This window comes from Lycium barbarum, chromosome 11 (assembly GCF_019175385.1).
Source record: "Lycium barbarum isolate Lr01 chromosome 11, ASM1917538v2, whole genome shotgun sequence".
NCBI classification, from domain to species: domain Eukaryota; kingdom Viridiplantae; phylum Streptophyta; class Magnoliopsida; order Solanales; family Solanaceae; genus Lycium; species Lycium barbarum.
Window position 1 is genome coordinate 52137592 of NC_083347.1, and position 20517 is coordinate 52158108.

Here is a 20517-nt window from a genome sequence, read left to right on the forward strand (position 1 = left end):
TTCATGGTGTCAAACCGGGGGATCGAAATCAACCCGGACAAGATCAAGCCATCGAAGATATCGAGGTGGTGAATAATGTGAAGGGGGTATAGAGGCTCACCGGAAGGATAACGGCGTTGAGTCGTTTCATATCGAGGTCCTCGGACAAGAGTCACCGTTTCTTCTCCTTACTAAGGAAGAAGAACGACTTCGTTTGGACACCGGAGTGCCAAAGAGCTTTGCAAGAATTGAAGAGGTACTTGTCTAGTCCCCCGCTGTTGCACACACCGAAGGTGGACGAGCCGCTTTTTCTCTACCTTGTTGTCTCCGAGGTAGCGGTAAGTGGCGTTTTGGTCCGAGAAGAATCAGGTACACAATTCCCTATCTATTACTTGAGTAGAACTTTAGGGGATGCGGAGACCCGTTATCCCCACTTGGAAAAATTGGCATTGGCGTTGGTAAGTGCTTTTAGAAAGCTCAAACCCTACTTTCAATGCCATCCGATATGTGTAGTAACTACTTACCCCCTAAAAAACATCATGCATAAATCTAAATTATCGGGTAGACTAACTAAATGGGCTGTAGAAATTAACAGGTATGATATCGAGTACAAACCTCGAACGACCATCATGTCCCAGATCTTGGCCGACTTCGTCGCAGACTTTGCCCCGGCTATGGTCCCCGAGGTCGAGAAAGAACTTCTGTTGACTTCGGGGAAAGCCTCGGGTATTTGGTCACTACATACGGACGGGGCCTCGAACATCAAAGGCTCCGGGCTAGGAGTCATCCTTAGAACCCCGGCTGGGGATACCGTTCGACAATCTATTAGAACTGCTAAATTGACTAACAATGAAGCCGAGTATGAGGCTATGATTACAGGTTTAGAATTGGCCCGAAGTATGGGGGCCAAAATAATCGAGGCAAAGTGCGATTCAATTTTGGTCGTAAACCAGGTTAACGGCGTCTTCGAGGTCAAGGATGAACGGATGCAGAGGTATCTTGATAGAATCCAAGTGATATTACATCAATTTAAAGAATGGACCATACAGCACATACCGAGGGAGCAGAACAGCGAAGCCGATGCATTAGCAAATTTGGGATCCTTGGTCCAAGGGGAGGAAATCAACCCCGGGACAACGGTGCACTTGTTAAACACGACAATAAAAAATGGACCCGCCGAAATAAACACAATTTGTTTGACTTGGGATTGGCGCAACAAGTACATCGATTACCTGCGTGATGGAAAGCTCCCGAATGACCCAAAAAAATCACGGTCGTTAAGGACCAAAGCTGCGCGTTTCTGCTTGGTAGACGACCAGTTGTATCGACGATCCTTCTTCGGCCCCCTGGCTAAGTGTTTGGGTCCCGGAGAAACGGAGTATGTGTTGAGAGAGGTACACGAAGGAACCTGTGGCATCCACTCCGGTGCTGAAGCTCTGGTCCGAACAATCATCAGGCCCGATTATTACTGGAACCGGATGGACAAAGATTCGAAATATTTTATCCGAAAATGTGACAGCTGTCAGAGACATGCTCCGATGATTCACCAGCCCGGGGAATTGCTGCATTTGGTGGTTTCACCTTGGCCTTTCATGAAGCGGGGAATGGACATTGTCAGCCCATTGCCGTGGGCACCAGGTAAAGCCCGTTTCATTCTGTTTATGACGGATTATTTCTCCAAGTGGGTTGAAGCGCAGGCCTTTGAAAAAATCAGAGAGAAGGAAGTCATTGATTTCATATGGGACCACATCATCTGTCGCTTCGGCATCCCTGCTGAGATAACTTGCGATAACGGGCCCCAGTTCGTGGGTGGCAAAGTCAACAATTTCCTCGAAGGGCTGAAGATCAAGAAAATTATATCAACTCCGTATCACTCGTGTGCGAACGGACAGGCGGAATCCACGAACAAGACAATAATCCAAAATCTGAGGAAAAGACTAGAAGTATCGAAGCATCATTGGAGAGAAATATTACCGGAGGTGTTATGGGCTTACAGAACCACATCGAAATCGAGCACGGGGGAAACTCCTTTCTCGTTGGTCTACAGGGCTAAAACCCTTATTCCCGTAGAAGTTGGGGAACCGACCCTCTGATTCCGATATACAGCCGAGGAGTCAAACGAGGAGGCCATGGCCGTAAGACCCAACCTCACGGATGAGCTTCGCGAAAACGCGTTGGTCCGTATTGCAGCGCAGAAACAGAGGGTGGAAAGGTACTACAATCGGAGAACCAATTTTCGTCATTTCCAAGTTGGGGACTTGGTTCTTCGAAAAGTTACCTTGAACACCAAGAATCCCAACGAAGGAAAACTGGGTCCGAACTGGGAAGGACCGTACAAGATAACCGAGGTAACGGGTAAAGGATCATACCAGCTGGAGTCCATGGACGGGCAGCGGTTGTGCAATAATTGGAATGCGGGCAGCTGAGGTATGAACTCCCCATGTTCTTCTATTTTGACCCTTCTTTTTTGCAGGAAACCGAGTACCGGGCAAAGAAAAGAACCTAATTCTAAAAAAACGTGTTGCACTCTTTTCCTTAGTTCGGTTTTGTCCCAAAATGGGTTTTCCGACAAGGTTTTTACTGAGGCAACAAGTACAGCGTGTTACTTGACAAAGATAAAGGACAAACGTCCAGATTCTCGGGGTCACACCCAACGAATGGGAACTTAATAGCACTCACCCGATCTTGCAGCTCGGCTAAGAGCTAGGGGACTATCACACCCACTCCGGAGTTTGCCCTGGTTAGCCGAAACCGGAGGCCGCCCTCAACAAACAATACCGGACCAAAAATACTATGTTCCGATGTAAGGACCAAACGATCAAAATGAATCGTGTCCGCATAACATTTGCTACGGCAAAACCGAGAACCGGATCTTCCGCATTAGGTTCTGATGTAAGGACCAAATGATCAGAATGAATCGTGTCCATTTAGTATTTGCTACGGCAAAAGCGGAAGAGAAAAAATTCATTCTCATTTACAACACAAACACTTGCAATGCAAAAATTATCGAAAGCTTGGATGAACGATATCTCGGATGTCTCCCTGTTAAAATAGTTCACCCCAGTGATAACCACCGTATTTCGGCACGAATTTCATTCATACACCTTCTATATGGCACTACGGTCGAAATTCGACAAGGGCAACAAGGTCATAGCGAACCGAGCCAAAGTCATTAATCCCACGAATGGGGACTTTTTCATCAAAATCTAGCTAAGGCTGAGGTTCAGGTGTCCGAAAAATATCGGTCCTAAAAGATGAAAATAGCCAAAAAATACTGGCCCTAGAAGGTAAAAATAGCCGAAACATTCCGGCCATAAAAATGACCGTTGTGATTCGGAGACGTCCTTTTTCACAAAGCATAAGATAAGTCCCACGGGCAAAAAACTCAATAAAACTCTAGGACAAAATGTACCGGATGAGGCAAAACGCCGATATACAGGCACAGTCAGAAATAATGACTCCTTAAAAACGAAACCGACAATTCGGGCGAAAACCGTAACAAAACATTCAAGCAAAGTGAAAAGTCAAGGAAAATACATGTTCTATTTATAACGAAAGATTTTTACATTGAAAACTCCTACAAAGGCAAAAAATAACAAAAGGCTAAGTACATGCCCTAATCTATCCGGAATGACTGGAGCCGGAGTGCTCGGACACTGTCCGCTCGGAGTCATCAGAGTCGGTCCCAAGGGCACCCTTTTCCTCTTCCTCGATTCTTTTAGCCTCGAGAATAAGGGTCGACAGATCCGTAAAACTATGCTAGGCTTGCTCAAGGGTGATCCTCCGAGACTTCCATTTCTCGTACTCGGCAGCTATAGTGGCATGAGCCTCGGCGGCCTCCACGCTTTTCAAAGCTTCATCCAAATCAGCCTCGGCCTGGGCTAACTTCACCGCTAGAGCATCCCGAGCCTCTCCAAGAACATTCTGCATTTGGATGGCCGATTGAAGGTCGGCCTGGAGAGTGTCATTTGCATCGGCCGTCTCCTTGAGCTCGGTTTTCAGATCATCACATATCTGGGCCCTCTGGTCCGCCTTCTCATCGAACACCCTGATACGCTCTTTGTACCGGGCACTCTCAGATTTGAGCAGCCGATTCCTCTCGGCCAAGCCCGCAGCATCAGAACTCACCAGATCCAACTCCCCCCGGAGTTGGGAGAAGGTGGTTTCGAGCTCACCGAGCCTAGAAGAAATTTGAGCGTTATCCCGGCTAAGGCCGATCTTGTCAGCTTTGAGACTCCGATTGTATTCGGCCATCGCGGCCAGTTCACTCTTTAACTTACGGTTTTCGGCCTTCGCTGCTTTAAGCTCGGGTCGGAGATTGGAAAGAGCGACTGCTTGGTCCAACTCCTCCTCCTTCTCCCGAAGAAGGTGCAGATATTTCTCCGTTTCACGGCCCTGGGCATCCAGTTGGCCCTTAAGATAGTCCATCTCTTGTTGGGCACGGATGAAGGCTTCGTTGATGAGCACCACACTCTGCAAGAGAAGCAAGTTAAAAACTTGAACAAAACAAGGCTAAATTTCTCAGTAAAGTTATGCAAGGATGTCTAAAAATCTTACCCGGTTTCCTGCATGCATACCCTCGTTAATGAGGCACTGTCAAGTCACCCCGGTCATCTTCCGCTTGTCCGAATCCGAGACAAGAGGCCTGAGATAGCTCGCCACACCCACTGGGCGTGAAAGAAAGCTGCAGTCCTCGGGGACAGTGACCATAACCGATTTTGTTTTCCTCGGCTCCACGCTCGGGGCCGGAAAGATATGCACCAAGCTGTCCCTGGCCCCAGATTCGGAGGTCCGACTTGCCGACCTCGTGGCCCGAGGGATCGGGAGATGCCCGAATCCTGCAGCTTCGCCGGTAGCGGGAGGAGTGCCCGAGAACATATCCTCAAATTCGTTAGGCCTCGGTGTCGGGGTTGAAGAACTTGGAGCAACCTCAGCAGCTTCAACAATGAAAGGGGGCTCTGTAGTTGCAGCTGTCTCATAATCTGGCAACGGGCCAACGACCGGTGGAGGTTCGTTCTCGAGGGCCGGCTCTGTTCTGTGAGCAGCTTCGGCAGCAGCCGCCCCCCCAGATCTACTTGCCCATTGCAGGGGGGTCTCTGTTATACCCCGTATTTTTATACGTCGAATTATTCGCAAGCTAATCGACTTAAGGTAAAGACGGGATTATTTTCTAATACGAAATAGGAACTTTGAATTTTCAATTTTAATTAGTACACAATTGTGTATAAATTTTATTTAGTGTAGAAATATTATTGGAGATTAGGGACTAATTAATTGTGATTAGATTATTAATTAATTTAATTACCATTTGTGGGCCCCACCCGAATAAAAAAAAATAATAACATTCACGAAAATCATTTGGTGAGTCACTAGGGAGGGGGGGGGGCGTGTCATTACAAGGGGAACCATATATAAATATGGTTGAACAAGGAACAAACAAGCATTTCATTCATTTCTTAAAAATTGAAACTTAGGAAAATATATAACTTCCATGGCTGCTCTCGGCCAGCCATGGATGGAGGAAAAAAAATATTTTGTTACCATTTTGATTAAGTTTCAAGTGATTTGCAAGTTCAAGGAGGTGATAGCAACATTGGATAATGAATTGAGGAAGAAGAAATTGTGAAATTGGAGCAATTAAGTGTAGAAATTCCTCCGAGAAAATTTAGGTAAGATTTTCTTATTTTGTGGTATAATTGTATTAATGGTATTGTAAGTGAAGGGTTAAAAATTGGATTGGGTGAAATTGGAAATAAGAAATCGCATGAAATCGATGATATTAGGAGTTGTAGTTGTTATATGGAATTGTTGAGTTAAAAGGATTAAAAGTATGATTTATGTTCATATGTTATTGTTCGTGTTGTGGTCATGTTGTCATTGATGTGGATTATAAATTTGGAAGAAAGAAGTGTATAACGTATCGTATACAAAGCGTATGTGGGTTTGTTTAGTGTATAATCTTAAATGTTAATGATTTGGAATTAAAAGGGAATTAAGAAAGGTTATTGAGTTGTTTATGGTTGGATTGTAAGGATTCTATATAAATATTGCTATTGTTGTCATTGTTGGGATTGCTGTGATAATGGGAGGTTAATTTGAAGTTCGGGTTAGGCGAGTTATATAGGGGAAATGCTGCCCGATTTCCGTTAAGTCCTTAACTAATGAAAATCCTAATTAAGAAAGTATGAATTAAAGAATTAATCCTATGAGCGATTGGTTACAGATTTATAAGCTAGAAAGTATAGTTTACTAACGATAGCGTTACTTTTATATCGAATAGGCTAAAGGGGCGGCGAAGTGAACATGACTACGGTTAACCTATAACAGGTATGTAAAGTTATCCTTTCTTTCTTTTTGGCATGATCCTTATCATATGAACGAACACAGTGAGCAAGCAAGTTCCAAAGACTCTATTCTTAGAGAATGTAGAGATATTTGTATCGTTGTCCAATGTTTTATGTCCATAACTCCCAGAGACTTTTCATATTAGCTTCTTATGTCACCAGAGGGGTTCAGAGTATCCTTTTCCGAGTTTTACATGCATTTGTATATATTATATTATATTTATGGATCAGGCCGTACGTTCCTTGGCACTAACATATTATATTATATATATGGATCGGGCCGTATATTACTCGGCACTAACATATTATATTATACAGGGATCGGGCTATACATTCCACAACACTATCAGTTATATTATAATCTATGCCTATCATACGCCGTAGAGTCAGTTTCTGTCATATAGAGTTGTGCAGATACTCCCAGATGTTAGCCATAGATGCATTCTATTATTGAGGCTGGTTTTAATGATTCATCTGTACTTGATGTTCTTATGCTTTATTGACTCAGTACATATTCCGTACTGACCCCCTTTCTTCGGGGGGTTGCGTTTCATGCCCACAGGTACAAACGCTCGATTCGGTGATCCCCCAGCTTAGGATTTCCAGTCAGCTGTCTTGGAGAGCTTCGTTGTTCCGGAGCCTAGACTTTTGGTACAAATCTTCTGATGTATTTATATATGGTTTTCCAGGGGTACGACGGGGCCCTGTCCTGTCATATTTCACTGTTAGTACTCTTAGAGGTCTGTAGACATATGTGTGGGTTGTGTATATATTCTGTTCAGCTATGTCTAAACGATGTGCTATGGATACGTTCGTCTGTGACGGCAGCCTTGTCGGCTTGCATATGATATGATATTGATGTGTAGTGGCAGCCTTGTTGGCTTGCGTATCATTTTATGATTTGATCAGTTGTGACTCCTCAGGAGACAGTTTATCTGGATATATATATAATGACGTTATGGACCTTCGGAGTTCTTCGTAAGTTTCCATATTGTTCGTAGTTTCAGTTTGACTATATCTAGCAGGTACGTATACGGGTGTCCAGGTCGGACACTAGTCCTGGCCCACGGGGTTAGGTTGTGACAGTCTCTTCGGAGGAAGCCTCACCTGAAATGTCGATGAAATCAATCGACCTTAGAGGAGCCGGGGAAAGAATTTCCTCCGCACCTGTGCGTGGCGCTGGAACCAAAAGTCCTTCACTAGTAGAAGGAAGGGGTGGAACGGCGACAGCCTCCTCCAGGATCGGAGCCACGGAAGGATCGGCATCAACTCTCCGTATAATATAATATCGGGCTCTGCTTCATCCCGTAGGGTCCGAGTGACGCTCCTCGCCCTCTTCTTCGACTTTCGCCCTTTGTCGGAGGGCCTTTTTCCTTTGGCATCAGCAAGGATGCGAGATACACCTGCTGAATCAAACTCGGGTGCCAAAGTTGTGGGTTCGGCTGCCGTCTCCTGTCTGGGATCCACCGAGCCCTTGGGTAAACCTGAAAATCAAAGACACATTGATACAGGTAGAAGAAGATGCAGTGAACGCGGGTGAAAGCAAAGTATTACCATAGTTCTAGGCGACCCATCGGCCGCGTGATAGGTGGCCCCACGTTCGGTCATCGTGGACATGTTGGCTAAGGAGTGCAGTGATCCATTCGCTCAGGTTCCGGACTATCGGAGGAATATATCTGTTGGCTGATATGAGTAAGAGAAACGGTGAGAAAGTGGGATCAAAATTTGACAAAACATACAAAGGAAATTACTTATAGTTGAGGCTTACGCTTGTTGTTCTACGCTTCCAGAAAAGGCATGTGACTATCCGGAATGATGTCCGAGGTCCTCACCCGGACATATCGCTCCAACCAGCCCCTGTCTCTATCCTCGTCCATTTTCGAGGAAAATGGATTCCGGCTGCGCTTGGCGAGTTTTATTATGCCACCCCGGAAGACCCTCGGGGAATATAAGCGTATCAAGTGGGCCAGCGTGAGCTCCTTCCCGGCATTGTTGGCCAACAACCGGAGGCATGCCACGACCCTCCAAACGATCGGACCAATTTGTGATAAGGTCACGTCGTTGGTTCGGCACATGTCCAAGATAACCAGATCGATTGGAGGGTCGAGCTTAAGAGTGAAATGATAAGTGTACACGTATAAAAATCCTTCCCGGTAGTCGATGACTGATTCATTTGTCCCGGGGGCAAAAACTAGGACCGAACGGGTGTTCCACCCGCAGTCAGCCCATATTATGTCAAGTCTCTCCTCAGTAATGGATGAGGGGTATCGCCTCACATCATACCCCCTATCGGATACCGAAGAAGGTTTTTCGATCTCGAGATCTTTGTTGAAGTTGGGTTTGGCCAGTATAATGTCCGAGGCAGTAGGCTCGAAGGTGCTCTTTGCTTTAGCCGGGGATGCAGGCTCGGTTCCTTGCGATGAAACCGAGGGAATGTCATGGGAAGTAGTCTCAGACATTTTGAAAATATGGAAAGAAGAAGTTGAGTGGATTCAGAAAGGGAGTTAAAAAAAAAAGGGGGGGGGGGGGGTTTAAGGGAAGAGACGATTCAACAAATGACATAGTAAGGAGCAGCGACACTCGAGCAAGAATAGTTAGCAAAGATGGTAACAAGGTTGCTTCTTTTTACGTGATATAAGCGATGGATCAGCAGTGAACTCTCTATGTAAGATAACTACTTATGGTGAAGATGAAGAAGTGCAGTGAAGAGTAAAAATGAAGAAGGAATGGATCGTAAAAATGTTGGAATGAAGAGGTGAAAAGGCCTTGTATAGGTAAGGGCTGTGACAGTTACGATTCCCCAGCCAACCGGGGAGCGCCACGTGCCCCACAATTAATGAGGAATGACTTGAAACAACGTACGTGCGGCGGTTGTCAGAGCCGACCATCCGGGACTAGACATGTGGCCAATGGCAGAAGAACGTCGCGCAACTTTTCCCGCCAAAAACGAAAAGATAATGACGGATAAAGGGAGTCACCGGTTTAGTGATTCATCCACTCCCCGTCACTCCGACAAATCTACGATCCAGGAAGTGTGGGGACTATCTGTATACGGTAAAAACTGGGTATGTGTTAAACCGGTGTGGCTAAAGACCGAAGGAAGAAAGGAACACGAACGTGCATAAAGGCCCCCGTCCTGAACCAGGGGAGTGCCTTATTCCAAAGGAAAGGAAGGGCGTCATTTGGTCTGGTCTTCTTCATGGACGAGTTGGTCATTGCCGTTGGTCCGTATGGTCGAGGCCGTTAGTCCATTTTATCGTGGCCGGTGGTCCGGGAGATCCATTGCGCGGTTGCCACGTGTCGATAACGTCTTGCCATGTTCAACTGCCAATCGTACGGATGTTAGGCCGTATGGTCTACCTAATCCAACCTAACCCAATTCAGAGTTTTTTATTATTATTTTATTATTCATGTTGTGTGAAGCCCATGGGGCACTGCTATAAATAAGAGGCATTGTCTTCCTCTTAAGGGGTTGGTTCCTTCATACCAAGAACTCTTGTAATAGCAATATATATATAATCTCTATCTCAAACATCTGATTCGGTCCATATTTGTTGTGTTTATCTCTTGCATTTCTTCAATCAAGCAACATTCATATATTAACAAACATACAAGTGCACAGCAGTCCACCGATCATTAGCTACATCCTCATATTATATTTATATATTTCTTTTCTCCATCAAATAGATTGAGATTTGACCACATATCCTATACCCATTCACAAACTTAATTGATTATCCGAATTCGGGGTAAACACACTTCACCTTATAGTCCGCCAAATCAGACTAGAGACCGATCGGCTACAGGTATATGAGTCCTTATTGGAATTTTCTATGTATGTACTTTTGCTGTAGATTATTATTTAATTGTGGCGAGCGGAAACCCAAAGAGGCCGATAACCGGGTATTTATAAGTAATGGCGACCAAGGTGTGTTCGCTACCATTTGGAGTATGGAAATCTAGGACGGAAAGTAGTCATATGTACGGATGAAAGGTGAATATTAAGGATTGAAAAGACCAAAATAGTAATTGTGTAGTCGGAAGAGTGAGACACCCTTTCTAATTCAGAGAGAGATGCGTTACGAGAACGTTTTGGAAATCTGTTAAGACTTCAACTAGCTCTGGATTATGTGATGAGGGTCATGTAGTAAGGTGGGTGCGATTATATCAGCACTAACACACCGGATTTTATCAGAGTTTCAAGGTTAAGCGTGTTGGGGTGAGAGAAATATAAGGATGGGTGACCCCCTGGGAAGCGTACTAAAAGTTCTATAAATGTAGACATAAGAGACAAATAAGACGCTAGCGTAGCCTAAGGGAAATTGGAGTATATGAAGGGATTATAAACCTTAAGAGGTCGCGTAGGACGAGACAGACTAAATCAGTGAAGAGAAAGAAGGCGCATCACAACTTTAGAATTGGGATAAGTTCGAATAGTACTTGGAAATACGTCGTACGTGAGGCGTTACAAAAAAATGTGCATAGGCGTATGATATCTCATATGTGGTTGTACCAACGGGTATGTGTGTCCCAGCAACCGACGTTGCGGTATATGGGAGGCATTAATCGAATAAGGTAACAAAGTTCAAGTGGCGAAAAAAAATGGTACGAATGTTACAAGGTAAGTTAATGTTAATCTTACTGCGGGTTAGAGTCGAAAGGTCCTAATGCAATAATAAAGGGGAAAGTAAGAAAAATGAGTGAGTGAAGCCTCCAAGAGAGACGGCGAGCAAAGCACGGGACTATTTGGGAAAAAATTCAAAAGTAGGCATGCGAAAGGGATAAAGTGTGGTAGTATAGAACAAAAGAGGAATGCGTGGGGTCAGAGAATAGACTTCGATAAGTGGGACTAAAAGGATAGTGATCACGACGAAGAATGCGAAGTAAGAAAAAAAAATGATGATTAGGCCTTGCAACGATGTTAAGAGATTTCCATCCCTCGAAGGGTATATAAAGGGATAAGTGTGTGGTCAAATCGACATGGTTGCCTCAGACATGGAGAAGCCTTCCTAAAAGACGACTTAGGAATAGAATGGATTTGCACATGTAAAGGAATATTTCATGAACTTCAGGGTCAATACTGCAAATGAAAAGGAGGAAAGAACGCTCGAGAAGGAAGGTTAAGAGTGGAAGTAGGAAAGGTATACTAATGGGCTGATCGAAAGAAGAGGAGAGCATTTAGGAGTAAAGTAACTGGAAATTTAACTATGGTAGTAAGAAGGATACTTTAACGAGTTGGCGGTAGGAAACCGATCTGTTATATCCCGTGTTTTCACACGTTTGGAGAAACTTGAATTATATGGGATTCTTGAGATATAAGATTAATTTTATATCTTGTTGAACATAGGAGTTATGCATGAAAGAATAGAGTCATGAAAGTGTGGGACAAGGCTAAGGGTAATTTTGGAATTTTGGAAATTTGTTTCGGGAATTACAAAATACGATTCACAAGTTGTTGGGCTTGTAAAATAAGAAACAATTGAGGCCCAAAATATTAGGGGGTGGCCGGCCATGATGGCCTTGGCCCAAGCCCAAAATTTGTATTTAATTTCCATAAGATTAATTAACATAATGGCGTTGATCCAAGCCCATTTTTACTTGGTCATGTGCTTGGTCATGTGACCAAGTCTTGATATTATATGTATAAGAAGATTCAAGACATTAGAAGGCAAGACCAAACAAAGCAAAAATAAGAAAGAAAAGGGAGAGGGTTTCGGGTTTGAGGGGCAAAATTGACCCTCCAAAATCTTGCTTCAAAAATTCATTTCTTGTTAAATTCCTACTAATTCAAGGTTCCTTTGCATCTTGGTATAGTTGGATTGGAGTGGGGAGCACTAGAATCTCCAAGGTGATCATATATTCAAGTGAAGGAGACTTGAGGAAAAGGTAAGAATTTCTACCTTTTTATTGTGTTGTTGAGTTTTGTTTGTGTTGTAGTATGTAGAAATGTGTTGATTGGATGGAAAAATGGAAGTTTGCAATGTGGGTTTGGAATTGGAGGTGTAGCCGTGTGTATATATATGTTGTATAGCCAAAAATGTGTTGAAACTATGTTGTATTCTAGTTGTGAATGTGATGGAATTCATGTTGAGAATGAAAGTGGAATAAATTTGATTGAATTGCTAAAATAGCACTTGGCCGTGTGGTGTATTTGGCTTGAGAATAAAATGGATTAAGTTTGTTTAGTGTATTGGAGTGTTATTGTAATGCTTGATATGTGAATGAAGTTAGAATGATATAAGTTTGTATTGAATTGGAATATAGAAACTTATGTCGTTTTAGTATAATTTTCCGACATTAAGGAAATGAAGTTGTTTGATTGCTAATAGTGATGATCATTGATGAATTTGGAAGTTGGAAACTTGTTATGAAGTTATATGCCAAAGATTTGATGTTTTGCATAAATTAAGACTTTGGCGGAAAATTGTATATTATGTATATCAAGTGTATATCTTAAGGAAAATGATATGAAATGCCTCTAAATCTATGTTGTGATGATCTTGAGTAATTATGGATGTGAAAGTAATGATGTTAGTTTGAAAGTTTGGATTAGAAGGGAAGTTATGGCAAGTTGTGGAAACAATGACTAGTTGAAGGATAATTGTGTTGTTAATGCTTTTTGTTGATGTTAATGTTGTTGTTTGGGTTGTTGTTGATGAATTATAGCCGAGTTGAATTCTCGGGGTGCTATATGTATAGGAGAGGTGCTGCCGAAATTTCGGTAGCCAATTATGCATCAAATTGGAACTTTGGTATTATTAGCTTACAATTGGTAAACTTGACCAATTGCAGTTTTTCGACGAAACGGGAAGTGAGATTGGAAAGGCTTAAGGAGCGTGAAAGGTATGTAAAGCAAACCCAATTCTTCCCTTGGCATGCCCCTAGTATGTTAGGGTCGGATCCGGGCCTCGAAGGACCTCTTGGCCCTCGGAATCCGCAAGACAAAATTTCAGTTTTTCCTTCAATAGAATTGAACTACTTTGATACGCTTTTTCTGAAATTATGCGATTTTGCTCCAAATTACTCAGAAAGTCATAGAATGTCTGTAGAACCTTTTTAGGTGACTCGATATGCTTAGAGGGCACAATTTGAGCCCGCCGCCTTATTTGTCCCGAGGCGGGCCCGCTATTTACGGTTTTGCCCCTAATATGCTAAAGATTCCTTTTTAAGCGATTTTTGAAAGAAATGTTTTAATTACCCTACTAATCGCTTAACGAATATTATTCTAAATATTCTATTAAATCTTATAAATTATTTTGACACTCGGAATGACTTCAGTAAAGTTATATTTTTGTAAATTATTATGATATCCGAATTGTATTAATTCTGATTCCGTCCGACTCCATTTGATTTGTTTGTCTTCGCTACGCCTCATCGAGTCTTTGAAAATACTTATGATATTTTTAAATTGCATTAGTCTCTCACTACTCCATTCGTGGATGTCCCAATGTTTCCCACACTGAGCCCGGGCCAGGATATGTTGTCAAGCGTAATTCTCTGCATTGTTCGCCGCGTCCCGTTGTGAGGGGGCAGGTATACGCGTACATGGGTCTGTGGAGTATGATGTGCCATGTCCGCCTATTCTGATCTGATCTGTATGGCCATTTTGATATGACATTATATGATACGGGGCCACGCCCCTTTTTCTGATTCCTCTGTATAGTGGCACCAGCGTCGGGAGGGTGGCCACATTCTGTCTGCCGAGTCCCGTGTCAGGGACCGGATATGATATGATATGACATATGTTTTTGTACGCATTCTGTCTGTTTTGGAAATATGCATTTGACACTCTGGATTCTGTACTCATTTTCTGTAACCAATATGATTTGACTTATGTGATTCCGCTTTACATATTCAGTACATATTTCGTACTGACCCCCTTTCTTCGGGGGCTGCGTTTTCATGCCGCGCAGGTACTGACGACAGGTTCGCTGATCCACACGTTTAGGATCCTATTTCTGCTATTTGGGGCGCTCTCTTCTACAGAGCCCATCTTTTGGTACAGTCTGTCACTGCTATCTGGATATGTACTTTGTTCAGGGTATGACGGGGCCCTGTCCCGTCTTATGATTATGATATGTTCTGTAGAGGTCTGTGGATACATCTGTGTGGGTTCTGTACATATGTTTGGGATATTCTGTTCTGTGATGGCCTTATCGGCCTATGTGTGCCAAGTCTGCTTTTCTGCTAAGTTCTGTAGCGACCACTAATATTATTATTATATTATTATTCTGTTAATATGCTAATTTGGGGTATCGGGTACGTATAGGTGCCCAGCTCGGGCACTGGTCGCGGCCCACGGGGTTGGGTCGTGACACGATCAATCACCAAGATAAGAACGAGGATGATGGGGCGACACATATGATTGGAAAATTAATGACATGAGTCAGGAATTCCTGTAAAGACCGAGAGATTCGATTATAAAAGGAATAGAGTTTAATGTAAGGAGCGGGCATGGAAGACAACTGTTTGTGGCATTAGAAAGGCGGATGAAGGCTCGATGCACGAGGATGGGGAGAGTGTAAACTGTAAGAATTCCGTACTAAGAGCAAGAAGTAGCAGGACACTCGGAAAAATTAGATACACAACTGCAACACAATCGCGTAGTCAGGAAGAATTACGAGTAAGTGCACTAAACGGGTGAAAGGACTGGTAGTGGATGGAAGAGTATGGAATATTGATAAAATGGTATAGTATAGGCATAAATGGAAGAAGAACTCAAGGTAAGAATAATTTTAGATATGTTATAAGCAAAGTCAGTAGGAAAGACGAGGAGTAAGGTATAAATGACGTGGTGACTCTCGATGTTCCCATTAACTTGCGGGTCCGAAAGACCGTTAGTCATAAAAGACAGAGGTGCGCAAAGACAAAAAGAAGGCATCAGAATTGGATCTAACCCTTATAAGTATCCCAATTGAATACAAGAGTGTAACTAGCAAAAAGGTAGATAAGTCAGACCATACGATGACGGAACCCTGGCCTTAAGAAGACTGTGAAGGGCGGCAGACGATTATCGAAAAACGATGGATACTCAAAGGCTATTGATGTATTAGGACCTCCTTAATAAGGGGGGAAGAGCATATTAGACTTGAAAGGACTTATAATGTTCTCAAGCCCAGAAAAAGAAATTTATTAGCTCGGGGCCAGAGTTTGAGGCGTATCGGCATATCAGGAAAACAAATATGAAAGACACCTTAAGAGAATGCTTCACGCCGACATGAGCTACGATATTTCTAGAGCACGGTTTGAATCCCTCGAATTGGGACGAATTGCACCGTACCTAAGTATGCTGCGACATGTCCTAAAGGGTAGTAAAGAGAGCAAGAAAGGTTTCAAAGACAAATTCATAAAGGATGATGGAGAGGATGACGAACCCAAAGGACACTTGGGATGACAACAACTATTGTAACAAAAGAGTTCCGAAGAAAGGAAGAACGCTGCTCTTATGAATTGAAACAAAAGAGTTCACTGGATACTAGAAAACATTTCATAGATCACTGATTATATTGAATATGAGAGCATATGCTAAGGAATTATATAAACCGTCAACCTGAAGCTATGCCCAACTACAATTGTAAGAAGGCCACATCGGAAAGCCAACAAGGAATAACGACTGACGAGACGATCGCCGATACAAGGAAATCGAAGATAAGTATACTTGCGTTGCAAGAGAGTCATAATAGAAGAATTGCCATAGTCCTATGCTTCTGGGATTGTATTGATAGATGAGAGGGAAGAAGTGAAAGAAGATGACTGAAGGCAATAAAAGAGTTAAGAAAGAATGAGAATAGACTGACCCAAGTTATAGTTTAAGCAAATGGTAATCGGACCCTAAAGGAAAAATAATTGTTCTAATGAATCAAAGATGGTGTTATGGGTTGTAAAATACAACATTCGAGGACAAATTTTTTTATGGGGGGGAGGATGTTACACCCCGTATCTTCGAAGAGCAACTTATTAAATTTGAAACATAAGTATGTTGAGTTAGGGTAAAGTAAAACAACTTTGGAATATAAGGAGCAAGCATTACAAAGTATATTTATTGAGTGAAGGATGTATGTAAGGTACACTGGAAGGGTTTATAAGGAAATGAGTGGAAGAAATGAAGTAGTACGACTTTGGAGAAAGGATAGGTAATGTTTTGTGTGAAAATATTTTGTCCAACTGGCGGACGAATATCTCTTAGCATATGAAGTGTTTTAAGGTGAAACAAAAGCCTAAAATGAAGTTCGTCGAGTCTAGTTTCAAATGCAATAAACCGCTTGTCGATAGGACATTGGAGTAGAGCATTATGGACGTTACAAGTTCAGCTGACAAAGCAGAAACGCGTGCTACAGGGAACCCGACCCGAATTTGACCCTTATAAAAAGGGTAATAACCATCTTTTATCACTAGATTTTAGCCTAGAAATTTCCAGAAATTGAAGAGAGAGAGACAGAGGGAAACAAAAAGTAAGCAATTTTCAAGTGACGGAGTATTAATCGAACCTCGGATAAACGCATAGATGTGATTCTAGTATGGTTTTGCGGTGGATTCAAGGTAGATATTGAAGATATCACTGTTTTAGCAAAAATAAGGTATGAATCTCTCCTTATTAATATTACTTTTGGTTTATTTACAAAGATAGAGTGATGAAATGGTTGTATAATAAAGTTGTTGGTTGAGAAATTGGACAAACATCGCGTGGGATTTTTTATGGAATATTTTGGTATTGATGATGATGTTGTTCATGTTGGTGCTGTTGTAGTTGTTGTTTTGTTGGTATTGTGATTTTGGGCTAGGCATATAAACATGGGAGGTGCTGCCCGAATTTCGACAGATTATAAATGGATTTATTTGAAGGACTAAGACAAGCGTATAACGATGAGTCTAACGATTGTGTGAATACTCTTAAATGTAGACTTGCGAGCTCAAACGAATAAGTGTAGATAATTGGAGGCTGGACAGGTATGTTAAGGTTCGTCCCTTCCTTTCAAAGGCATGATTCCTAAGTTATGCTCCCATAATTGTTTTCATAACCTCCTTGTTTTAAAAAGCTAGAAGTTCATGACTCTTAAAGCTTCTTATGATGTTAAATGAAAAATGTTCTATCATGATTGTGACGATGATGATGATTCTCTTCTAGAAACTCCGAGGCTATGATTTGTGAGCATTATGAGATTGTTGACCTATTTCATGAATCCCTTGATCTTGCTTATTGTTGATGGTCTCACCTCATATTACTCATTCCTTCGAGGTGAGATATAGTGAAGATAATGATTCTATTTTCAATGTTATGTAAGTTCATGATTCTCAAGACTCCCGTGACATCGTCGATTTCATCTTACGATGGTTAATCCTTCAGGAATGATATGATTATAATGGTAAAGCCAATGATGATGTTGATTTCATGTATGTATTTTTTTTATGTGTGTGTATGTATGTATGCATTGCATCCCACTGATCAGCTGGGGACACTACCGAGCCTATATGGCCGGGTAAGATAATATCGAGCCTATATGGCCGAGTAAGATAACACCGAGTCCCGAAAGGGCCGGGTAAGATAACACCGAGTCCCGAAAGGGCCGGGTAAGATAACACCGAGTCCCAAAAGGGCCGGGTAAGAAAACACCGAACCTACGTGGCCGGGTAAGATAATACCGAGCCTATATGGCCGGGTAAGATAACACCATGTCAGACGCTATGTCTATATATATGTATTACCGAGCCTTAACGGTCGGGCGAGATATCATATATGGATATGTATGGAAAAGTTCTTAAAAAGCTAAGCATGCAGGACATTTGCCTTAAAAGGGCATTCAGAGGCACAGGTTGATCTCTTTTATATTACTTTATCTTCATACGTTCATTATATTATTTTCCATGTTCGGTATCTTTTACTATATTTCTATTCATGCCTTACATACTCAGTACATTATTCTTACTGACGTCCCTTCTCGTGGACGCTGCGTTCATGCCTGCAGGTGTAGATAGACGAGACAAGGATCTTCCATAGTAGGCTGCCTTCAGGTATCAGTTCTGATTGGTGAGCTCCACTTCATCATGGAGCACTGTCGAGTCTAGATATATATATATATATATATGTATGATTTTTGTTCAGGGTATGTCGGGGGCCCCGTCCCGACTTGTATACTTCAGTCATGTTCATAGAGGCTTTGCAGACAGTTCATGTGTACAGCTTAGTCATAGTGTGACGATAATAATGTCGGCATCATGGGTCTAATGTACATATACTTATGCATGATACTATGTTCGTATTTATCCTCTTTGTTACACCTCGGAAATTTTCCGTTGATGCACAGTGAATACACTAACGAAGAGCACGAGAATACGGTATTTCAATAAGTAAGGAATGACGTTTGATGACCCTAATTAAGATTTCAAAGGAATTCGAGATAAGAGAAGAAAGTTTGCCAAGAGAAGGCAAGGCATATGATAGGTATCGAAAAGGAATTACGAGCGACAAGCTAACGATGACTTAATGATATTTTGGAGAAGAGTTATAATGTCCCTTAGATCGTTAATGAAGCGTTAAACTAGTGTTAAGAAGGTTCCATAAGGATTGGAGATCAAACGAAGTGACGAGAACAAGATCAGTGAAAAGATGGGTTATACCGTCCGTATAATGTTATACGGTCCGTATAACGGTCCGCAGAATTGCCACAGTGAAGTCCCTCACTGGTGAGATTATACGGTCACTTATACGGACCGCATAAAGTTATACGGCTCGTATAATGTGTCGTATAGTGGTCACAAAGGCGAGATATTAAAGAGGTTATTTTACGGTCACTTATACAGACCGTATAAAATTATACGGCCCGTATAAAGTGACGTCAAATGGTCACAAAATCGAGTGATTAAAGGGGCGATTTCATGGTCACTTATACGGACCGTATAAGTTTATACGGATCGTATAAGTGTTCGCATAATTTCCCGATGGATCAGATTTGTGTATTAATAAGGGACCAAGTCTTATTTCATTTCATTTCCCTTTCACTCCCCTTCTCTCTAAAACATCTCTCTACACTTCTCCCACAAAATTTCAAGAGATATTAGTGATCAACAACATCAAACTAAGTGAATCAAGTGTAAGAAACCCATTAAGGTTTATCCAAGGCAAGGAATCCAAGTGAAGGTGAAACTAGGGTTTTGCTCAAGTGAGGTGTTTCCACCCAAGGTTCATTCCTACACCATCTAAGGTACGATTTATGCTATTTCCATGTGGTTTAAGGTATTTGAAAGTTGAAACACTTGGATTGTAGAAGCATATAGAAAAATGGGTCATGAATGTGGGAATAGTGTCTTTTTGAGTAATAGCTTGGGCTGAGTAATGATTCTTGATATGTTATGAATATAATCATGTTATAAATGATATTAAGAACATGGGATAGACATTGTATATGAATGAATATAATCGTGTGTTATGACCATGGATATGGATGATTGGAAATGAATTGAGAAATAAGAATAATGTGGATGAATAAAGACAATTGTTATTATATTGTGAATGTATTATTGACGTTTGGGAGTTGATATATGATATGGAGGAAGTCGTATAAATAACAGAGATGTTATCCAATTTTCTCTAGCTTTAGTCATGTATGCTAGCTATCGGTTTTCTAATGATAGTATAACTCTAATGAAGGTAGAAACGTGAGCATTGAAGAAGAACATGCAAGTGATAGAATAGTTGAACGGAAAGGTATGTAAGGCTAACCATTCTTTCATGAGGCATGGTTCTTTGGCCAAATATCTAATCTTCTATAAGCCTATGTTGTCCTCCAAATGATGCTATCTTCAAAAGCTACTACGTTCCTAATTTCTCGGTATGTTACAATCGTACTAAATTCCTCATGTGAAGAATAATCCTATAAGGATAGATGTAACGAACGACGATAATAGCGATAATGATAATGATTACGACGATGATGGTAATGACGATAATAATAACAACGCTAATGGTAATGATGATAATGATGACGATGAAAATAGTAGTGATGCTAAAGATGCTTATGAGCTTTTATGTACATGTGCCTACGTGTGGCTATTATGAAACCCCGAGCTTATATATATATATAATGCGCGCACACCACTGCAGTTGGGTACGGACAACCCTGAAGCCTTGGTAGGGCCAGGTATGTGTAACCCTGAGCCTTGGTAGGGCAAGGTATGTATGATAACCGAACCTAGCCAT